The following is a 19,242-nucleotide window of genomic DNA, read 5'->3' on the forward strand; positions in this document are numbered from 1 at the left end:
CACAGATCTTATTTATGTGAGTGAAAGAAGCTAGATACATACTATATGATTTCATGCATATAAAGTTCAAGAATAGGCACAACTAATCTATACTGATTGAAACTGGAATAATGGCCACCTCTGAGTGTGTGTGCAAGGGTATATGAGGTATTGACTGGGCAGGAAAATCAGAGAAATTTGGGGGTGCTATATCTTGATCTGGATGGTAGTTACATAGTAAATTATTGTATAAATGTATCAAGCTCTATAGTTAAAGATTAATGTACTTTATACAAATTATATCTCAAAATACTTTTTTGGTCTAAAACTAGTACACTCTCTACAAAACATTTTGAATCTATAATGTGGAGGAAAATTTGCTATGCTCACATTTTGAAAGTGTCCTATTTTCTACATAAATAATATGATTAACATTGATAATTAGTATTGACAATATGCTTCTTAAGTGACTTTAACCCACAGTTGCTTTTCATGTAGTTTACTAATCTAATGATACTTGATCATCACTTCAGAAGTTACAGAGGACTCTTTTTTTTTTTTTTTGAAGAGTTTTTTTTGCTATGGGGCACGTGCGCTCACCAGAAAGAGAGAGAGGCAGAGAGACAGAAAGCGAAAAATCACCCCCCTCCCCCCCCAGGGGGGATGGCCATGCTGCAATCCCTTCTTCTCCATTCTCCTCTCGTGATCTTGGGCACGCACGCACACGCACCTGGCGTGAGTTTAAGCCACCAGGTCTGGGACTTGAACTGCGGTCGACTACATGGGAGTCCAGTGACATAGCCATAGCCATTACTCTAACTGCTGGTCCCAAGGACTCTTTTTTTTTTTTTTTTAAGAATTATTTTATTTAATTGTGTTTATTATTACTATTACTTTAAATTTTTTATTTTTTATTTTTTTGCTATTGGGTTGTGTGCACCTCCAGAGAGAGAGAGAGAGAGAGAGAGAGGTGTGCACCTCCCAGAGAGAGAGAGAGAGAGAGAGAGAGAGAGAGAGAGAGAGAGAGAGAGAGAGAGAGAGAGAGAGAGAGAGAGAGAGAGAGAGAGAGAGAGAGAGAGAAAGCCACCATGTCTGGGACTCAAACCATAGTCGGCCATGTGGGAGTCCAGTGCCTTAATCACCATACCATACCACCTGGTGGCCCCTACAGAAGATTTCTGAGCATATTGTTTCATTTAAAATTTGTGTCAACTCCTGGAGATGTCTGAAAGAATAATGTCCATTTTATACATCAAGTAGTTGTGCTGTTGAAAGATAAGTAAACTTCTCCAAGCAAATACAATTTGCAAATGCTAAAGCTTTCCCACAATCCTAGACCCTCTGACTCTAGGCCACTCTTGCTGCCCATGATTTTACGCTTGACTAAACTACTTTGTTGTACTTTCATAGACCTTTGCATGGCATTTGTCTGGCGAATTTCTGTTCGCTATGTGGGAGTACAAAGACATAACTGCTATGCCATGTGCTGGTTCCAATTTAAATAGACTTATAATCCTATTCCTTAGAAATAGATGATTAACCAGAACCTCTCCCCGTTCTCTACCCATAATTGAGAACTGTGGTGTCAGCATATTTCTTCGACGGCCAGTGCTCTCATCCACAACACATGGGAATGTTCTGGAGAGACCACAACTGGGGAAACAGAAGGTGTCAGGAAATTCTCCATCACTTTTCAGTGACAGCATTTGTCAGAGTAGGAAGCTAGATTACAGGAAAATGTTGGATCGAATACCTTTATCATTGACTGTTAAAACCCCAGGGAACAGATAAAGCTACTCTGAAGACAGTGGAATTGATAAGCGTACTGTAGAAACTGTGATACGCTGTGGGAGCCTTGGGCTGAGTGTGAGAGTGAGAGCACATTTATCAAGACTGAGAGAAAACAAACAGCCCTACTGGGTTATTAAAAAAACATATATGGGGTGGTCGATGGCAACCGTACACATTCTTTGTTGTGTGTCATCAGAGATTGCATGAGATTACTGGGGACCTGCTACACCATATCAAAGTCACAGTGATAAGCAAAGACATGTACCCTTTTCTGTTCATAGTTATCAATCAATTTGCATTTAACCCTTTGCTTATACCCTCCTGGGCCGACATCAAAAGCTCTTCAAAATCTAGGTCTTGCTTGCCTACTTCACTTCATTTCTCATTACTGTTAGCCTTCTGCTTTGAGCTTCAGAAACATCCAGTTTCTTGTCGTTTTCTATTAGTAACAAGTTGCTCTCATTCCTATATCTCTGGTGTTACAGAAACTGCTGGTTAAAATGACCTCTCTCTTTTTCTAATCTGCCCCTTCCTATTCCTCCTTTAAGAGTTAGATGTGGCATATAGGTCCCCTGAGAAACTGACCGAACATTCCTCGTTCATAAATGTGGTTGTTTAAAACCCGATGCCTGATTTTCCCATGGTATTTTGTATCTTGTCATTTTACCTGCCATCTTGTAATTATTTTACCATTTCTAGTCCCTTGTTTAGACTCAAAGTGTTTTGGAGGCAGGGGCTGTATTTTGGGGAGACACTTCTTGAGTCCCTTGGGTTTCTACCTGTCATGAGCAAAGGCATGGATTGCCTTTGTTCTATGCTATCTTGTCAAGAATGCTGGAATGAACAGTCTTGGCAGATATTCATAGTGTCTTCCTCATGTGTGAAGGGCGGGTTTGTTTACTGACCAGAAAAATGAAGATCATGTTTTACTACAGGGCAAAGGGCAGGAAAGTTGATTTACTGCTGATAATAAAATAATAAGGTTCTTTAAACTCAAGTTTTATCTCTTACAATAAATGAGTTGACTTATTGCTAGAAAATAAAAGCAGAAATAATTTTTAAAAACAGCACAAACTGATGAGTGCACTTAGCCGGCATCTTTGCAATAATATCTGTGTTTCTACTTAGCCATCTCTAGTGTCTTCAGTGGGTTTCCAACATGGCTTCCAGAATCTGTCTCCTAACTACATTGTTGTGTTTGCCAGAAGAGAACTCAGACTTTTTTGTGACATTGATTTGGAGCATGAACCCAACTGTCATTGATATCAATGCCATTTCTTATATGTTGACTAGGGCAAGATCTTTCGTACAACTAAAACTATCTGGTGTGTTTAATACCTTTGAATCATTGAGCTTAAAAATAGAAAACATTAAAAGCATAGTATATCCAACAGACTGTGCAAACCACAAAATTTTACAATGCAGGTCCTAAAGTAAAGTAAGGCCTCTACTTGGCTGGCCCTATAGTCTGGCGATTAAAAGAGCTGGACTACACATGGCCTACCTTGATTCAAATCCCAGTCCCAGTGGCTAGAAAAACATGCTGGGCACCTATGGGTGTATTTCCAAAATACTGGACTCCCACATGGCCAACCAGTTTCAAGTCCTGGACATGTGTTGTATATGAACCTTTTTTAAACAAATGCTTCAATCTTTAGACTATATTTTATTCTGGTCATTTGTCTTGCCTTATAATTTTTGTTTAAAATTAGATATGTTTTGGGACAAGTAGTTGGTGTAATGGCTATGTTGCTGGACTCCCATGTAGTCAACGGTGGTTTGAGTCCCAGACCCGGTGGCTTAAACTCACGTCGGGCGCACATGCGTGCATGCCCAAGATCCCAAGAGAAGAATGGAAGAGAAGGGATTGCGGCATGGCCGTCCCCCCTGGGAGGGGTAATTTCTCACTTTCTGTCTCTCTGTATCTCTCTTTAGTCTGTCTTCTGTTGTCCTTTCTTCCCAGTCAGAAATTTGTGGATGTGTAGAAAGACACCAACACCAGCAATTGTAGCCTTGATGAGAGAGTGTAATTCCTCATCTCCATGAATAGCTAGTTGCAAATGACAAGGACTAATACACTGCTCTACCTTAAGTCTTTTAATGCATTTCCTGCCAGTTCAAGTACTTCTGTAGTGAGATACTCCAGGGTTGCTGAGTTGTACACAGCAGCAGTTGTCTATCCATGACTGGTTGGCCTAAGATTTCAGGTGTCTGAATACCATCTACCCAGAACTGCACTCTGGCTCTCTGTGAGTGGGAAATTGCCTTTGTCTTGGCCTTTCCCAAGTGCTTTCCAGCCTTACCACCAGCCATTTGGAATTCTGCTGAAGCTCACACAAGCAAGCCAGAAAAAGGGGTAGTCAGATACATGGTAAGAAACACCATCTACTCCTTCCTTGCACCAGAATTCAATCTGCTGCTTGGGGTTGTTTTAGTTCCTGATTTGCCTTGGCTACTCTGTCAGCTTTGATCTCTGAGGTCATGAAGTCTTCTTGTCTAACCCTCTCACCAAGTAGTTTTTCTGTTCTTTTCTGGTACACAGAGGTGTTTATTTCACTTCTATTTTATTTGTTTTTATATTCATCCACTTAGAGTATGATATGCAAGACCTTTCCATTCATTGTTTATTTTTATCTGAGGGTTACTTCTTAAAACCGCCCACTTCTATAGACTCAGTGGGAAACAATCTTCACAGTGAAACAGATAACACTTCCATGCTTGATACCTTTGGCATGTAAAAATTTAATAGGCACACTCTTTTTTTTTTTTCTTTTCGAAAGAATCATTTATTTTATTGTTATTATTTAAGTTTCCTATAGGAAATGTGCACTCACCAGGGAGTGAGAAAGCAAGTCTCCAAGAACAGGAGTCAAACCGAGGTTAGCCATGTGTGAGTTCAGCACTGTAACCATCACACCACCTGCTGGCCCAGTAGGCACACTTAATTCTTTCAGACAAGTTGGTGGTAAAGGTACTGGCTATGCTTCTTAGAGAATACAACATTCTATAGAAATTCAGCAAAAATTATTTGTTCATAATCCAAAAATATATTGTAATCCTCACACAACATTTTGTTTTTTTATATCATTCCAACCAGGAATGATATAAAATAGAAATAAAGTGGTTTCTTCAAAATGTATTTTGTTCTGGCACTAACTTCAGAGTATATGCTTTTAGGGGAAGAATTCTTATTTTCTTTCTTTGGCTAGCTCAACTTTTTTTAAAGAGGAGAGTTTTTTTTTTAAACAATTAAAAAATTTTTATATATGATTATTATTATTTTCAATTTGCTAATGGCATGTGCACTCACCAGAGAGAGACAGACAGAAAGTGAGAAAGCAAGTCACCAAGTCTGGGACTTGAACCATGGTTGACCAAGTGGGAATCCAGCACCTTAACCCCCACATCACCTGGTGGCCCCTGGTCAATTCTTTTTAAATGTCTGGCTTTGCATTTTAACTTATTTGAAGAATACTTTATTAATTAAAGTCGATAATTGTATTACTTCAACAGACTCTACCCATTTGTGGTGGATATAAGAAAGAGTGACATTTGTATAAACTGGTTCTTCAGATTTCAGGACATTTGGGCTAATCTAGCCGTTACGGTTTATGCAAGAATATGTTCAGTATAATTAAGGCAAGTGTCATGCATATAATTAACTTTACAAAGATTACATTTCCTGAAGACTTTGTGCAATATTTGGTTTAGAAATACCTTTATACTTCCCATAGAAGTGATATAAAGGTATTTTCCTCATAGAAGTGACATAAAACATTTATTTCTGTTTCTAGATGAATCCATTTACCTAACTGAGCTCAGATGTTGAGAAGCACATCAATGTAACCACCTACATATAGTGCAACATTATTTTGTCAAATGAATTCTGACTAACAGTACTTAAAATCATTTTCATTTTTTCACAGGAGAGATTCACGACAATTTTTAAATTCAGTTTGAGAACAAAATTGTCTATCATGTTGTGTTTAACTGTCATTATTAGGGCTTTATTTCTTCTCCTTTTAAGATTATTACACGACTCAGACACTATCACTGCACTTTGTTTAGTAAACAGCGTTGTTTTATTTTAATTTAATTTTTTTTTTACTGATAAAGAGTTTAATGATTCTTCACAGGTTTCACCCATTTATGTCCAGAGCAAATGGAATGCCTAAAGAAACTGTTGAAGATTTAAAGTCTCTGTGAACTCTGAGTTAGTGTATGTGCATCATTGCCAAAGTACCATAAAACATGTTTTTAAAATAAGATGGTAGTTTTTCTCTTTTTTTGTACTATTCTTCATTTTTTTTCATCTTTACATTTTCCCCTTTTTCTCCCCTTTCTCACAGTCCTCCTCCCCCAACCCCCCCTTCTCTTTCTCTGAAGGAGCAATGAGAGAATGAGGAAGGTGTAGGGACCTTGTCAGGAGAAGAGGTCGAAGAGGATTTATAGTGCCTTATATTTTGAGCTATGGTTTAGAACAGCCAGACATGTCTCTATTGTTCCCCCAAAGTGAGGGGGAAGAGTTTCAACTTCTCTATTTATAGTTAGAGTTAGTCCAGATGGTTTGCCACTATTGTTATTTATTTTTTTCTGGTGGGGATGAAACACCGGGAAGCATTTTATTAAAGAGTTGTTAAGGAACAGGACTTTCACCCATCGCTGAATCTCCATGAGTTTAGCTAACTGAATCTTTGTCGAGTGAGCAGTTCTTGGCCTGGGATATATCTGAATCAGTGAGTTCAGCAACTGTGTGCAAATGGATTGGAATAATGGGATTTTTGTGGATTATAAAAGAAACTACACACATGAAAATCTTGGTAATCTGAAGAACTACAGTGGTACTTAGAAACAGTACCCTGGAATCCATTTTCATCCTATCTTTTCCCTTAAATGTCATAAGCAGAGTTAAAAGGGGCCATCTCCATTACCTCCCTTCTGCATGCTGTCATCTCTCCTGAATTTGGATAAAAACCTTTCAGGATAGAAATTTGTTTGGAGACAAGAAGTGCAGGGGGAAAGTGTGTTTTTGGAGTCTGTATGGCATGTATATGGGTGATCCATGTGTGTGTGAGTGTGTATATGTGAATGCACATGTGTGGGAGGGTGTGTCAATGTATGTGTGTCTGCATTTGCCTGTGCATGTGCCTGTGTGTGTGTTTGTGTGTGTGTGGGTGATGGTGTCTCTATAGTGTGTGTGCGTGTGTCTGTGTGTCCCTGTGTGTGAGTGTGTGTGTCCCTGAGAGCTGCAGCCGGAGCGGGAGAGGCTGCTTCAGCTGAGCCAGTGGCAGACCAGTTAGTACATAACTAATAGCGAGAAAGGAGGCTGGGGAGAGACTAGGAAGAGAAGCAACCGACCTTGTTAACAAAAGCTTGGTTTTGTCCCTGTGGACCCCACCGGCAGAGGGGACTGTGAGCTGCAGCTCTTCGCCAGGGTGTCAGGCTCTCTGCACAGTCAAAGGCATCCTTATCCTGCCCTTCTCAGGGGAGTCCTGAGGCTGGCAGTCGGGAAGTTTTCAAAGCCGCAGCAGCAGCCTGGAAGACCAGCAGAGAGACTGGCGCGAGAATGTGAACTTCAAGTATATATTTTTTTGTTGGGTGGGATAATGGATTTTCAGTACAAAGAAACTTAAACTCAGCTGACCTGAAAGACTGGAATTTCAGCTCTCTTCCTCCCCTGGGTTCCTCTTCCTCCCCCTTGCTCTCGAAGCCCTGTAAACCAGATTACAGGGTCAGTGACTCTTCTGCCCACCAGTTCCAAGGGTTTCTTGCGTGGAAAGGAAAACCAGTACCTGTAAGTATCTGCTTTATTGCTTCCTCTCATCTCAACTGTGAATGTCCTGTGAGTGGAATCCCCAGAGGTTGTTTGCGTGGTGTCATTAATGCCAAGAAACAATGCAAGAAGTCTGCAGTTGGCTTGCAAAAGTGTAATTCTCATGTTAACTCCGTGCTAACAGACCAAATGCCAAAAATCAAATTCTCTTTATTACCTGGTACAATTTTCTAACTCTCTCTGAATCCATCTGAGATGGTACTCACCAACAACATAACTGTTTTTAGATTTTGTGATTTCTTTCCCCTGAGATTAGCATGTTTCTTCTCAACTAAATGCAACAGCAAAGGGAAAAGGTGCAAAATTTAACAAAACAGATAATACCCTCATGGTAGGAAGTTATAGAAATCTGGATGAGATGAGATGGTTTCTGGATGTCTCTACTTTACTTAAATTTGGATATATGTTTTCAGAAGCATGATTTCTGTTTTATGGGGGTGAGAGATTCGTGTTTAGGGAGTCTAAGAAATGGTTCTGAAGTTTTGAATTGACTTTTAGGCTCTGTCTTTAACTCATGCTGAGATTTGGTCCAGAGACTTTGGTGCCATCGTAAATAGTTTCTTTTAATTTTCATCTGGACTACAGAAGTAATTTTCAAGGCATTTCATTTTAGTTTATGTTTTCTGTGTGTGTTTAGCTATTGCCCTCAGTCTTTTGCATGGTGTGAATTACAAAGCTTATAAAAGAGCATTTCTGGGGGTTGGTTGGTGTTTACAGCCTGGGAATCTTGCTGAAAAGATTAACCTCTTCAGGCCTGCTTTGCAGACCAGAGCTGTAATCCAAATGCTCTTCAGGGTTCTGTTCTGGAAAACTGATACTTCTGTTCCCTGCTGGAGGGAAAGTTTGAAGAGTGCTTCTTAGACCCCTGCCTACACTTGACAAAAGTACCTTCCAAGTTAACTCTATGACCATGCTCCCAACCTCTTCCTAAAGGATTCTCAAAACTTAATGTAAAAAAAACCCTGGGAGCTTGGTAGAAGGCAGGTTCCTAGCCCCAACTCCCAAAATGGGTTAGTTAAACCTGAGGTGAGGCCAGGAATCTGCCCAGGTGATTCTGATGTGGGTGAAACCCCATTTAAATAAACACAGTCTGCATTGTCCTTGGTGATTAGTTCAAATTAATTTTTAATATGTGCTTGGTTAATGTGAAACCTCAAATCTAAATAACCAGAGTTTGAGCTGATGCTGAATATAACGTGAGAACAAAAGGTTTTGCATGCTTGGCTAACAAACCAGTGATTCTCAACCAGCTTTCCCACAAGTCATCTCCCCTGCCACTTCTTCTTGCTCCACTTTCCATCTCTACTTCTCCATTCCCACAAGTGAAAAAAGGAGTTGGGCAAAGGAACCTGGGCACCAAGTTACCTTGCCTCTCTGTGTGTGCTGTGTGGCCTCATCTGGCCCAGCATGGTTAACCAATGTTTGTTTTGGGAACTTTCAACTCAGGGCTGTTCTTAATTAATTCTTTTCTAGTCTCTTGGGGATAGATGCTCCTGAGGACTGAACTAGATTTTTTTTGGGAGAGATTTTCGCTATAGGGCGTGTGCGCTCACCAGACAGAGAGAGACAGAGAGACAGAAAGCGAGACATCACCCCCCCCCCGGGAGGATGGCCACGCCGCAATCCCTTCTCCTCCATTCTCCTCTCGGGATCTTGGGCACGCACGCACACGCGCCTGGCGTGAGTTTTAAGCCACCGGGTCCAGGACGCAAACCGCGGTCGACTACATGGGAATCCAGCGACATAGCCATTATGCTAACTGCTGGTTCCCAAGGACTGAACTAGATTTTGAGAATCATTTACGAAGAGTCTTATTCTTAGAAACTGACTTTGGATTGAACCAACCCACAGGGATTGGAGAAACAGGAAGTGCTTCCCCGTGGTAAGGTCCTCAGATGACACTATATGACGGTGAGGACTCCTCTTCTATCTCTATCCCCACATTTTACAGCATTTACGATTTATAGGAAAAGTAAAGCAGGATGTGGTTATCAGAGCCCCTTTCTCTCTTCTGTCTCCTCATGCCAAGTATTTGGGGGTACCTGCCACATGCCAGGCTCACTGCTAGTGTCTAAGGATTCCCACATGCCCGATGTGAACAGAACAGACTGGTTCCTTGTCCCTGTGGTCTTACAAATCTTAGCAGTTGTTAACAAACTTGGATGAGCCACTTAATGGCTCGAAGCCTTAATTCCTCCCTCAGTAAATAAGCTGAATTACATGAGTTTCGTTACCTTCCTAGCTCTGACATTCTCCTATTGGCAGCCATGGCTTAGGCTTTTATATGGAGAAAAGGGGTATGGGAGCTTTTTAACATTTGTTTTGAGTACAGGCCCAACGATTTGGATTTCTGCTTTTCTTCAAAATATTTCTACTCTATCTTTTTGTTTTCCTTTTTTTTTTTTTTTAGGGGTTTTTGCCATAGGGCGCCTGTGCTCGCCAGGCAGACAGAGAGACACAGAGAGACAGAAAGCGAGAAATCACTCCCCAGGGGGGATGGTCACGCCGCAATCCCTTCTCCTCCATTCTCCTCTCGGGATCTTGGGCATGCACGCACACGCGCCCGGCGTGAGTTTTAAGCCACCGGGTTCGGGACATTAACAGTGGTTGACCACGTGGGAGTCCAGCGACATAGCCATTATGCTAACTGCTGGTCCCTCTACTCTATCTTTTAAGTTCACTTCCTCTCACAAAGAACAAAGACCACTGGTTTATCGAGTTAGACAAATGCCACCTTTTCAGAGCATGCAAGCCATTCTCACAATGGGATTCTGTAACTCTCTGGAAAGGCTGTCTCCCTGGGCCAGGTTACCTAGGAGGGCAGCCTCTTATCTTGTCTTAATCTGATGTTACGGTTACCTCTTTGGAGAGCTGGGTGGTCTGAACAGTACTTGACAGCTTCTATACACGCACAGCTTGCAACCTGACCTCTTCATTCAAGTGACCCAGCAGCATTTGTGCCACCAGGTGAGAGACTCAAACAGACCTTTGAGGGGCTGGAGAAAACACACACACACACACACACACACACACACACAAACACACACACACACACACACCTGAAAACAAATGTTCCCTAAAGAAATCTTGTCTATGCTGTATTTTGTCTGTAATGTAGCTTCTTTTACTGTGGTCATTGAGGCACTATTCCCAAGACTCTAAAACTTGGCCATCAAGATAAGAAATTACAGCTGTGATTGATATGCTTTTCTGACAAATGTAGCCTCGAGCTCTCTGAAGATGTTGTGTTGGATGAGAAATTGGGGACTGGAGGATAGAGGACAGTGATCTTGTCTAGTTAGGCTATTTTCTTTTCTTTTGTTTGAGAGAGAGTTTTTTGCTATAGGGTACATGTGCTCTCCAGAGAGACAGAACGCAAGAAATCACCCCCAATAGGGGATAGCCATGCCATAATCCCTTCTTCTTCATTCTTTTCTTGGGATTGTAGGCATTCATGTGCATACGCCCTGTGAGAGTTTTAAGCTGCCAGGTCTGGGATTCAAGCAGTTGACTACGTGGGAGTCCAGCGACGTAACCAATATGCCATCTGCTGGTCCCCTAGTTAGGCTATTTTTAACCAATATTCTTTGCTTATCACTGTTATGTTTTTATAGAAGACTAAACACGTTTTGGGGCTCACCATTATTCTTGCCTACTTACGGGACTGATGTTATTAAAAGACAGTGCCAAAAATATTCCTTTGGTGCATCATCCAAAAGCTACTAAGATTGTGTCACTTTTCACTACCACTTTGTCCTTAAGACTTTGCTATCTGGCTTCTTAGAGACAGGAGGGCAGATAAACACTTTAAGAAAAAGGAAGGTCTAGTCCTTCCATTGGGTGTTCTACCTCTCTGGGACTCGTCTTTGGATTTGATCAAGCGTTATCAGCTGCATAGTCTTTATAAACACTTTCTGCTCTCTTGTCTTAAAATAAATGAACAACAGCTTTGTCTCATGAGGTTATAGCAATGTTATGGTACCTTGATTCCAAGGCTTACCTTTCCTTTTAGCATGAAAATTCATTTTAAAAAGTATAAATCCAAACCATTACAAAGTTAGAAACAATTTCCCCCTCGACTATAACATGGTAGAATGTTTCCATTTCATCCCATAGCATGAATCATTGTTTTAAACCAAAAGGCAGTACTGATACAAGAGTCTAGGAGTTAAATCAGAGAGGTGGATGTAGTAGAGAAATGAATGGCCTTTGACTATGCCTCAATCAGGTTCTAACCCTGGGCTGCAATATCCTTTGACTTTGTAATGTTGGCCAAGTTTTGAACCAGTCTCCTGGGGGCAAAATGAGGATATGATATAATATTTACCTCATTGGATGTTTATAAAGCCTAAAAGACATGTGAAAAACATGTAGCATTTGCATGAGATGCAAATGTTCAATAAATATTTCTTCTTTGGAAGAGAGCTGATAGATGTGAAAGCTGGAAAGGAGAAAATGTATGTCAGGCTACTTCATTTAGAAGGGCAAAGAAAAGAGAAGTGGGAAATAAATTAGTTTTTGCCCAGCTCTCACTGCCTGGGCAGGACAGACCTCAACCCACCACTTCCTTGGACTTTGATCAGCAGCCTACTCCTCTCTTGATTCTTTCTCTTGGATTGAGTTGAAGTCTGAAATGGATTCTGAGCTCACACCAACATGAAAAGGTCAAGGATGATGTGAAAATTATTCTGTTCTCATTTCTTCCTTATTCTCCAGAATTGGAGATTTTTATAGTAGTTTCAGATAAATATTGGGCCATCTGAAAAGTCATGACGTATTTTTCTATGTTTTTCTATGCAAAAATGTGTCTTGACTCTTCCAACAACCCAATATATAAGGAGATGACTTATTTTGCCTTTCTCAGAATTTTTCTCCATTGTAGCAAGGAGCCCAATCTCAGGGGAAAATGCTTGTTTGAGAAATTAAAAGTCTGCACCGTGGTCAGCCTGTGAACTATTATCAATAGGAGAGCATAGCCATTCAGACATGTGCAGTGCCCAAATGCTTGCTTGAGAAATTAAAAGTCTGGGGTTGCACCGTGGTCAGCCTGTGAACTATTATCAATAGGAGAGCATAGCCATTCAGACATGTGCAGTGCCCCCTCTCTCCTTTTTTTTTTTTAGGCAGGGCCAGTCTTGATATGTGCATTGGGATCAGTCATACAACTGCTAGTTATTGAGTTTCTCTATTCAAAACCCAGTGACGTGCACTGGAGGAACTTGGGGAGCTAAATAGTCATTTTTATCTTCAAAGAGCATAAGCTTCAAAGAGCTGGGGGAAATTCAGACTTCTTAAAATGGCTGTTAGTAAATGATATCATGCCAGTAGATGTGCGTTGTGTAGCAAAGCGTATTGCAAGACATGAAATGAGCAGATAAAACTGGTCTGGAGGTTGAGACCGGAGGATGAGTAGAATTTATCTAGGCAAATGGAGGGCCGGAAGGAGTGAGGAAGGGGGTGCTCATGACAGGTAGAACAACTTGGACAAAACGCAACAGCTTAGAAGCTGAAGCGGATGGAAGGGTGAAGTTAAGGAAGGAAAAAGTCCAGTTTTACTAGCATGCCAGTGACAAGGACATACAAGAAGAGGCTAGGGTGGGCAGGGGAATATTCAGGGAGAGAAATACAGTCTCGTAGTTTAAAAAGGGTAGCCTAGTAGTTAAGGGAGCCGGGTTCCACATGGCCCACTGCAGTTTCAGTCCCAACCCTAGTGGCCTGAAAAACACACTAAGCACATGTATGTGCATGCCCTGACAGGATAGAGGAGTGGAGGAGTAGGAATTGTGGTGTGATCGCATCCCGTTGGAGGATGCTTTCTCTCTTTCTCTTTATCTCTATGTCTCTGTTTCACTCTGGCAAGCACACATGCGCTCTGGCAATTGAAAAAAGAAAAAGAAAAGGAACCCAAAAAAGTACCCAATTTACACTCCTATCTGAAACAGTGAACTATGTCCTATGTCTGTCACCAATGGCCTTTGATATTACTGAATTATGCTGAGGGAAATTTCTTTCTGAAAGAAGTTGAGACTTGATTCATTCTCCCTGGTTTTGTACCTTGGAATCACAGAGTAAAGTCATGCCTTCAAATATCTGAAGACAGACTTCTTTTTTCATAAGTTGCTGCCAAAGCAGGTCTGTTCTTTCCTGTACATATGCAATTGATTTTTGGAAACGTAGTTACACAATTTTTGCTTGTTGAAAGCTAAGTTACTGTCCATTCCAGACTCCGATTACCAAGGCTGTGGATCTTGACTGTGTCTTCAGTGACAACAGTTAACCCTCTTGGATTTGTGCTGTCTGTGAATTGGATAAGCTTGTCTTCTTTGTCTTTGTTTGGGGCTTTAGAAAAATGTATAACCAGAGAGAGCTAAAAGCAGAGCTATTGGGTAGAACTTTAGCTGTTTCTTTTAAGCAGAATGAAACTCCTTACCTCTCTCTCTCTTTTTTAAAAGAAGAAACTACTTATGATGTCTCTCTAACTCAGAATCATAGAAATGTCTAAGTTTTAATGGGAAGTGTTAAAGATACCAGTGTGGGTTGTTATCCTGTGTATGTGTGTGTTCTTGTGTGACAAGAGTGCTAAAGATATAATTGCTGATTTCATTTATTGATACGTATGTTGAATGCATACTTCTTGCAAAAGACAGTTTTGTCCTCCTACTTTCACAAGATATAGATGCATAGGAACCTACCAGATAGGATGTGATCAATTCCCTGGGATGGGTTTAAATATGATTCTTCTGCAATGGTAGAAAGGGAATCTTTCCAAATGGATGATCTGGTCTTAGAGCATCCTGAAAGGGACATTTCTTTTTTCTTTTTTTTTTTTTTTTTTTTGCTATAGGGCACGTGTGCTTGCCAGACAGAGAGAGACAGAGAGACAGAAAGTGAGAAATCACCCCCCCAGGGGGGATGGCCACGCCACAATCCCTTCTCCTCCATTCTCCTCTCGGGATCTTGGGCACGCACGCACACGCACCCGGCGTGAGTTTAAAGTCACCAGATCTGGGACGCGAACCGCGGTCGACTACATGGGAGTCCAGTGATATAGCCATTACGCTAACTGCTGGTCCCTGGAAGAGACATTTCTTAAAAAAGGATCTCAATACGGATGGGAACAAAGATATTTCAGTCATTATAAAATTTCCATTTTAACATGAATTCATTATCATTTAATGTGATATAATGACCCACTATTCTTGAGTAGTCAAGACAACAATCCATTTCAAATTATAGACACAATGATCTTTCTCTTGCTTTTATCCTCTTTTATTCTCCTCTTCCTTTTTATTATCTTTTAATATTTTCTTCATCTTAAGAAAATCAGACTCCTGCTAGCCACATGTCATGGCTCAATATCTTTGATCTCTTGACTGAATGTGGTCTCTGATACTAACATCTGCCTACTTTCACAAAATAGATCTGTATAAAACCACCTAGCTTTTCATAAAGATATTATAACTTATCATAACTTACATATTGTAAAATAGTCACTATCTTAAACCCTTAAAAATTCTGGAATAATGAAAAAATAGCTGCTGCTAGAGGTACTGATTGGCGATTAAAAGGTCATTTTAGGGTAGAGGGTCATTTATTAGTAGAGGAAGAATAAGGGTAGAATGGCCATTGGACTGGGTTAAATAGTACCCAAAGAGTTTAACATTTACACCCTGTTCAAAGCCTGTTTACCATGAAACCATGTCAAGACCTCCTCCTGGTGTTAATTAGGTGATCTTCCAAATTCTTAAGACATTACTAAAGTAAAATAAAATAAAATAAAATCTTTAGCCAAATATGTCCACATTTTTAAGTTTTAATACACTCTGTTCTTAAGAATTTGACGGCAGAATGGCATGACAGAGAGTTCCTCAGGCAGGACTAAGGACTCGCTTTGAACTTTTATAGTCTTTCAAAAACCCCAGATGGAATCCATTTTTTCCCTTCTCATTTGGCCATAAAACTTGGGTGGTACTGGTCTGTCTGATAGAACGAGCAGGGAGCAGTGTGTCATATGTCTCTTTCTGCATTACAGATACTATGTGGCCTCATTCTTTCATTGTTGCTGAATTGCTGTGTTGGGAAGCACTGGTCTTCATTTACCCCCAATAAAGAGAGACTTCCTGATCTGTGGCTTTGTTAGTTGCTTGTAGTGCATGGAATTCCTAGGGTGTGAGAGTCAACGGTAGGAGGACTTTGTGGTCTCATGAATCCCTTCCCTTATGTTAATGACTGGCTATCTTAAGAATGGCAAACTATGAACCATGTGAGCAAAAGGAGACATGGCCAGAGATCACGTTTCTCAGTAGGCTTGTTTTTGTGGGTTGCCCTATGATTAGAGGCTTCACATCTAAATTGTTAGCTAAATTGTGACCAGAGAGATCTGAAATTAAAACCTTAAGACCAAAGACTTCAAGACGATGTCATGGTAAGGAGCACATATGCCTAGGAGTGAGGGCAGTTGAATTTTTCCATTAATTAAAAACAGCATCCCCAAACTCTATCTTCATGACAATCCTGTATAGATGATGAAATCAAGGCTAAGAAAGTTCAGGTTATATTATTATGTATATTATAGATTCTTGCCACTGACACTGAAGTTCAGAAAGTAAGCCTGCAAAGAAATGTGTGAGCTAAAGATGATGAGAGATTTTATACATTATTCTCATCCTTATTCTTTGTGTAATCATTTTTTTATTTTGAAAAAAGAAATTGATTTTTTCCTTCAAAAGTTGATTGTCATTTTTTGTTACTAAGTAGAAAAGGCAGGTTGTTTATTCCAAACAGAAGCCTGGATAGAGATGATGAGATGGGCTCAAGTGGACAAAATCAAGGGCCAGGAACGCATTAAGGAATGTTTTAAGGGATGTGGGATAGCAGCCAGTTTTTCATTGAAGAACTGACAAGAAATGACTGGCGTATTTATAACACCTAAGGGAATTACACTTTGAATGATGTGAGAGATTTTAATTTACAAACTATTTGATTTTTTTTTTTTGCTTTGTAGCAGACGATTAAGCAGATAACTTCAGATCTCCTTCTAATCTGATAATAATTTTGTAAGTAATGATTTTGAAGAGCTCTATTACCTCTGGCCTAAACCCAAATACTCATTTCTCTCTCATCTTGAATATCCTACTATAACAAAATGGGAGAATATTAGTATCATAATAAAATTTATTGTTATCAAATACATATATTTCTCATTATCTTTAAAGACACTATACACATACACATATCAGTCTTTTTAAAAATTAATTAAGTTAAACTAAATTAATTAAATTTTTTAATTTGACCAGAGAGAGTCACAGAGAGAGGTGGAAAGTGAGGAAGCAAGCTGCCAAGTCCAGGACTTGAACCATGGTTGGCCATGTGGGAGTGTCTAGCGCCTTAACCACCACGCTACTCGGTGATCCCCTAAATATCAGTCTTTAAAGATTCATAGCAAAAGAAAAAATGAAAATGCAATAGAAATTTTAGTTAAGCTTTGTTAGTTTCATTAATTTGAGATGTTGCTTCCTTCATAACAGTTTTGCTAATTCCAGAAACCACTGAGTTTGTATATTTATTTTACACATGTGACTGCTTTATAGCAATGGCCATCCCAGCATGGCTGTCAATAAAATGTTCCCCCTACAACTCCAGACTTGGGGCTCCCTGCATTTCTTTATTCTAAGTGTCAGACCCTCTCTGTCTAGACCATCCTACCTCTCTCTCTTCCCCCCTTTCCCTCATCTCCTCCTCATTAGGTCTTGCTTTTAGTCTCTTCCTGGTGTTGATCTTGGAGGTAACATCCCAGTCCTAGTTCCACCACTTCATTCCACACTGACCAAGAGACTTACTGAGTCAGATGTGTTTTCAGACATACCAAAGAACCTGATTTCAGTCTTTGAACACTAAAGTGCCTTTTACCTTTTCTTATATTTAGAGAAAAAGAAAATAAAGTGTGGCTGTTGACAGCAGCGGTTCTCAGTCCCAGTTGCTCATAAGAATCATCTGGATTATTTTTGTATTCAGATGCCTGGGCCCCGCCCAGACAAATAAAATCAGAAACTCTGGGAGTGGTGCTAGGGTGACCGTGATATGAAGATAGAGATGATCCCACTAGTTTGGGGGTGGGGTTAGAGGCAGCTCTGTCATGGTGTGTTTCTCATGGTTGCTATTAGCACAGTCTCTCCTAAGTCCTCACGGGGACTGGATACCTCCCTCCTGCACAACAGAGCACAGCGGAAGCCATGTGAGTGAAGCTTGTTTTGTAGCTAGTACTTTTCCCAGGCCATGGAAGTCAGCTATCCCTGTTGCACAACTCCAGGGGGCACCATTCACACTGTGGTCTGTGTAAATAGGCTGGTGCCCTCGAAGTATGATTAAAACATGAATTGCGGCCTGAATGTGGTACACAGAACTGAGTGCAGCTGAGTGAAAATGAGTAAAGGAGTCCTAACACCTTAAAGGAAGGAGACAGATGTTAGTGTGTTTTTCCATAAAAATGTCTTCCATCACTATGAGTTTATGTGGTGCCCAGGGATGTCACAGTCTGAACTGCATTTGTCAGCTAACCTGGACATGGTGCCCATGGTAAATATGTTCCCACTTCTAGACAAACTGTTTGCAAACCAATATTTCCGATATAGCCTATCTGTGTCTTGGAAACTCAGAGGAAGTGTTTTGGCCAAGACCACTGGTCTGCTTCATACTTTTTTCCTTTTTAAATTGTTTCTCTGACTTATTGGTGTTTGCAATTTTTATATAATGTAGCTCATATATGTTGCCGTTCCCTCCTGCACATATTTATTCAACAATAAAGCATCTAATCAGGCATTTAGATAGTTTATTTGCAGTCTGTGATGTTTATGGAGATTTTGTTTCTGAACCAGTAATTGAAGCATTTTCAATTTCATTGCCTGAGAACACTCATCCTCCCGCTGATATCCACAGCCTACCATGAACTCTGCCGAAGGAAGCAGATCAAGTTTCCCTTTACTCAGTGGCCTGAAGTGCAGTTAGCTACAACTGGATCAGGGAGGCGGGCAGGAGCAGCAGAATTAACCCCATCATGGGGTGCATTCACATGTGGGGCCTCAACACGGGGTCGTGGGGGGGGGTGTCCTGGGGGCCAGTAAGATCTGATCAGCAAGATGGCATTCCTATAGAACTTGAGTAGCTGGGGCTCTGCAAATACCTAGACAGAACAGAGCTCTCAAGCTACTGCATGAGCAAAATCATACTCAGTCCTAACACGAGAAAGTGTGAAGAACAGGAACTTACATGGTTTGCTGTCTTTTCTTCTTTCCTACTTATTTTTTCTTCTCTTTTCTCTTCTTTTCTTTTCTCCTCCTCCTCCTCTTCTTTCTTTTCCTCCTCCTTTTTCTTCTTCTATTTTTAAATTGGTGATGGCCCTGCACTGATCTCTAAGAAATTTTCTAGTTCTGTCTTAGTGTCACAAGAGACTCAATTCATCATGAGGCATGGCAAAGGATGGCTCAACTAACAACTTTTATATTTTTTTAAAGGCATGCACCACTATATCTGCCTCTTTTTTTTTTTTTTTTCAGACAGGATCTCACTGTGTTGCCCAAACCACTTAGAGCTCATGGTCCTCCAGCCTCACCCTTCTGAGTAGCTGGGGTTATAGGAACACA

General features: G+C 40.6%; 1 protein-coding gene across 1 annotated transcript in view; it reads left to right on the forward strand.

The window, feature by feature from the left end:
* The first annotated feature begins 6,971 nt into the window (after positions 1-6,971).
* FREM1 (FRAS1 related extracellular matrix 1) overlaps positions 6,972-19,242 on the forward strand; it is a 182,673-nt gene continuing 170,402 nt past the window's right edge. Inside the window, exon 1 of the mRNA XM_006163834.1 lies at positions 6,972-7,564. The gene's annotated coding sequence lies outside the window, so the exon portion shown is untranslated. The remainder of the gene's footprint in view (positions 7,565-19,242) is intronic.

Source organism: Tupaia chinensis, unplaced genomic scaffold, assembly GCF_000334495.1.
Source record: "Tupaia chinensis unplaced genomic scaffold, TupChi_1.0 Scaffold143247_2, whole genome shotgun sequence".
NCBI lineage: Eukaryota > Metazoa > Chordata > Mammalia > Scandentia > Tupaiidae > Tupaia > Tupaia belangeri.